Here is a 5,206-nt window from a genome sequence, read left to right on the forward strand (position 1 = left end):
GACCTGCGTACAAATGGTTCAAGAGACTTCGATCAGGGTCCATTAGGTCTTGGTAGTAGTTTTCTGATGAATTTCTCCAACAGCATCACGCCGTGTGTGATTACACAATGCTGGGCACCAACCTCGCCAACGTGAAGTAGGGAGAAAATGAGAGTCTAAAGGGCTACATCCACAGGTTTAACATGGAGGCATCAAAAGTAGGGAGCTTGACCCGCAGGGAGTTAAAAATGGCCATCATAGCCGGAGTGCGTCCAGGAAGCAAATTGTGGGATAATATGCTCAAAAGGGAAGTCACTGACCTAGATGACTTCTACCAGAGGGCACAAAAGTACATTCGTGTGAAGGATGGCCATGCGAACTTAAAGGCAGGAAAAAGTGAGTCCCATGTAAATCCCCCAGCCAATGAAGGGCCGAATGGAGCGAAGAAGAAGAGGGCGTATGAAGGGTCGAGAGATGATCAACATAGAAGGACGAAACACGAAAGCGACCATAGGCAAACATCCTACTCCTTCTATACGAGCCTGATGAACACCAGAGAGCATATCTACCTCACAAATGAGTACCAGGTTCCCTTCAAAAGGCCCCCACCGATGAGAAAAGACCGGTCCAAGAGGGACCTTAGCATATACTATCAATACCACAAGGATATCGGCCATACCACGGCAGAATGTACCCATTTGAAGAAAGAAATTGAAGAGCTCATCCGAAGGGGACACCTGAGCCGATATGTCAGAAGGGAGAAGCAAAAATTGGAAGACGTGTCGGTGATACCTCAGACATAAGGAGGAGCCCCAGAGATACAATGGGAGGTGAGAACAATCTTTGGAGGTTCGGGGTTTTGGGGAGAGTCCAGGAAGGGTTGAGATAGATACGTTAGAGAAACCAGATGGAGTCCACCATCGTGTGTCATGAGTTTGGAGCAGCGACCTCCGAAATGCTTTAAGGGAGAAAATGACTCAATCACTTTCATAGAGGAGGATGCACGAGGGGTGCACTATAATGACCCAAATTCGCTAATAAGGCTTAGGGGCCTTGATTAGTGTGCCTGAAGGGCATGATGGGAATTATGTGTGGTTTCAATGATTAAGATGCATGATTATGACTTAAAGCATGTTATATGATTATTTGAATATTTGAGATGCATGACTATGTGTATTAGTATGCATGTAGGCCCTGATTAGGTTAGAAGGGCATAATCGTAATTTTGGCCATTATGGGCATAACTTCTTTAATATGTGTGATAATTGTCGACACCACATTATTATGTGGATATATCTGTGATCTGTGACTCAAGACGATCCTCGTGAGTAAAGTAGCGAAAAAGTCATGGCGGGGATTTATACCCGGCTCGGGGTGAGCTTAGGGGTATAAATGGGAATTTACTGAGTGTACCGGAGTCTATCTTGACATTGAGGAATATTATTGGTGATTAGTTAGGTATCGGGAATTAAGCGGGAAATATTAGAGACACTCGAGGAGTTAGCAGGAATTGGGTAAGATGACTAAAATGCCCTCCAGTGGATTAAAGGGTTTAGATTTAATAGGGAGGGTATAATAGTCATTTGGCTTACAGGAGTTAAGTATTACCAAGGCTTTATGTTAGTGGGAATTGTAGAAAGTTATAGAAGTCTGAAAGAGAGAAAAGAAGAAAAAAAGAAAGAAAGGAGAAAAGGAAGGGAAAAACAGAGTGCACTTGCTTGGGTCGGTTTGTGGTTCTCTCACCACCTTTCTTGAGGATTTCTGGAGCAAAGCTCAGAGAGGAGCTGGGATAAACTAAGCATCAAGGATTCTAAGATAAGTGTGGGTAATTGGCAGAGGTTTAGCAAGGGTTCATCAACACTTGAGGTAAAATTCAATAAGTTTCTTCAACTCTGGTTTTGGTTCCTAGCTAGGTTGTTTAAGCTGTGTTAATGGGAATTCTAGGGAAGGTTGAGCCAAGGGTTGAGGAGAAGCAAGCCAAGGAAGTCTAGAGGCACCTTGAGGTCGAAACTCCACCAGAGGTATAAATTCTAACTCCAACTTTGTTGTTCAGCTGGTTTCTACTGAGTTTTAGTGCTTAGGAGTGGCTATGGTGAATTTTGAGTTTGGGGATGCATGTGCTTGAGTTCTAGGTATTTGGGGTGCTTGGGATGAGTGGAGTATGTTCATAAGGTTGTTTTTGAGGTTGGGAAAGATTTGGAAGAGTTTTGGTTGAGGTTGGTTCGAGGAAATCGCAGAAGGGAAAAACTAGTGTTGGCCAGTCTGTGCCTAGCGCTACAGCGCTAACCTTTGGGTACTGTAGCGCTAGGCCAAGCTTGCTGAGGGATTTTGTTTCTGTTTGTAGCACTGTAGCGCCCTCCCATGAGCGCTGTAGCGCTACCCTGCCTTCTGAAGGGGATTTTAGGGTTATTTGCAAGGGCTTTTGACCTAGGGTTTGGGGTTTGATTCCACCACCTTGTTTGGTGGAACTAGGACTTCCCGGGGGCTCGGGATTGGTCCCGAGGCTAGGTTTTGAACTTGAGGATTGATGATGACTTTGGCCCATGATTGTGTTTAGGTGAGTGCTAGGGCTTGAGGGGGATCGTGCTCAAGGAGTCGAGGGATCAAAGCTAGTGAATTGAAAGGTAAGAAAACTGCACCCGATTATACGTTTGTGATGGGACTAAGTGCTCCTGATACTTGTATCGTGTCAATGATGGTATTACGCCATGGGACATGTGAAAGCGGCCTAAGAGTGGCGTACATTATATTAGCTCATAGGCCGCGGCTTGGCCACTGGTAGCCAAGGACAGCTTAACATTCACTGAGTTCGGTTTAAGCGGGCCGGAGTCAGTGGGATAACAGAGGGAGCAGTCTGAGAGCGCTAGCCCTAGTTATCATTTGTGCAGTGATATATGATATGAATTGACATTTTTAACATGTTGGATACTTGATTATACTAAATGAATATATGGTTGAGATTATGTGATGCAATGTGAGATATTGACTTGTCTGTTGATTGCTTATGCTCTGTTGTTGTGTTTTCTTGCTGGGCCTTGGCTCACGGGTGTTACGTGGTGCAGGTAAAGGCAAAGGCAAGGTGGACCAACCCTGAGATGGAGGGCCGTGGGGTGGAATGTACATAGCCAGCTGCTCGATCACCATGGTCGAGGAGTGCATCAGGACAGGGAATACCTAATTGTCTGTTTTGCGTTATTATGGCCTGATATTATGTATAAACCTGGTGTCTTTTCTAAACATTCTTTAAACTTAATATTTTTGGGATCCCGTGTAAACGAATGATGCTTCTTAAGGAAAATGTGGCTTTTGAGACCAAACCATTTTTAACCCTAGTTCCTTTATAGTTTCAGTAACACAATTTTAATTAAATGACTTGGTTAGCAAGTCTGGCACTTTATAAACACACAGTGTAACGGTCTTGGCTATCCACGGCGTTACATACACTTTCCACATAATGATCCTTTGGTGTTGACAGTTCAGTTGGCCAACATGCAGGTGCATCAGGTCCTCGTAGACAACGGAAGTTCCGTAGATATCTTATATCGCCCCACCTTGGAGAAGATAGGTTTGGGCATCAGACACTTAAAACCCTGTCAATCCTCCTTAAACGGGTTCATCGGGGACTCGATACAACCTTAGGGGTGATCGAATTGGCACTCACCATGTGAGAACAACCCCGACAGACCACAGTCATGGAAAACTTCGTCGTAGTAGATTGTGCTTCAGCTTTCAATGCGGTATTGGGGAGGCCATCCCTGAGAGAATTGAAAGTGATCACTTCAATATATCACCTCGCCGTCAAGTTCCCAACTCCTGGTGGAGTAGCGAGTATGAAAGGAGAACAAAGAAAGGTAAGGGAGTGTTATAACACCTCCCTTCGCATATCTATGAAACCGCGAGAACCGATGGCGATGGTGGTGCATGGGGGAACAAACCCGTAGGAACTAGACCCCAGAATCATGGAGGAGCCAGGGGCTGAGCCTGTGGAGGAGGTAGAGGAGATCATGGTGATGGAAGAGCTGTTGCGAAAATTGAAGGTGGGAAAAAGCCTTCACAGCGACGCGAAGGAGAAGTTGGTAAGGTTTTTGAAGGAAAATCTAGATGTATTTGCTTGGAGTCACGAAGACATTGTAGGAATTGATCCAGCCATCATGTGTCACCATTTGAATATTGCCCTTAAGGTAAGGCCCGTCAGGCAGAAAAGATGAGCGCTTGATCCACAGAGGTACGCAGCCTTAAAGGAGGAGGTGGACAAGTTGAAGGCCAATGGGTCCATCCGTGAATCCTTCTATCCTATGTGGGTGTCGAACCTAGTGCTAGTCCCGAAACCGAATGGAAAATGGAGGACTTGCATTGACTTCTCAAACCTCTATAAGGCTTGTCCTAAGGATAGTTTTTTGCTTCCAAGGATAGATCAGCTGGTGGATGCAACAGCCGGGCACGAGTTACTTAGCTTTATGGATGCCTACTCTGGATACAACAAGATACCTATGAACCTAGCCGACGAAGAGCATACATCATTTATAACGGATAAAGGGCTCTACTATTATAAGGTGATGCCTTTCGGATTAAAGAACGCAGGTGTCGCCTATCAAAGATTGGTGAACAAAATGTTCGCTAACCAGATAAGGAGGAACATGGAGGTATAAGTTGACGATATGCTGCTGAAGACCAAAAATATTGCAGAACTCAACAAAGACCTAGGAGAGAAGTTTGACACACTCCAGAAGTACCGAATGAAGTTGAATCCACTCAAGTGCACTTTCAGTGTATCCTCGGGAAATTTCTTAGGTTTCATGGTCAACTCAAGAGGCATCGAAGCTAATCCTGATAAGATAAAGTCCCTAATAGAAATGAGCCCACCCAAGAAGAAGAAGGAGGTGCAATTTCCAACGGGACGGGTGGCAGCCCTTAATAGGTTCATCTCGAGGTCTACGGACAAGTGCCTCCCCTTCTTCAATATCCTAAAAGGGAGCAAAAAGTTCGCTTGGGATGAAGAATGTGAGGATGCTTTTGTCAAGCTAAAGGAACACTTAGGGAAGCCACCCTTGTTGGCAAAACCTGAAAGGGGAGAGAGGCTATACTTATACTTGGTAGTATCTGAGCATGCCATAAGTGCTGCCCTGGTTAAAGGAGAGAAGAAACACCAGCAACCTGTGTACTACGTCAGTACACAGTTAGTAGATGCAGAGAACCGATACCCAGAGATAGAGAAGTTGGCATACGT

This window comes from Humulus lupulus, chromosome 4 (genome assembly GCF_963169125.1).
Source record: "Humulus lupulus chromosome 4, drHumLupu1.1, whole genome shotgun sequence".
Taxonomy (NCBI): domain Eukaryota; kingdom Viridiplantae; phylum Streptophyta; class Magnoliopsida; order Rosales; family Cannabaceae; genus Humulus; species Humulus lupulus.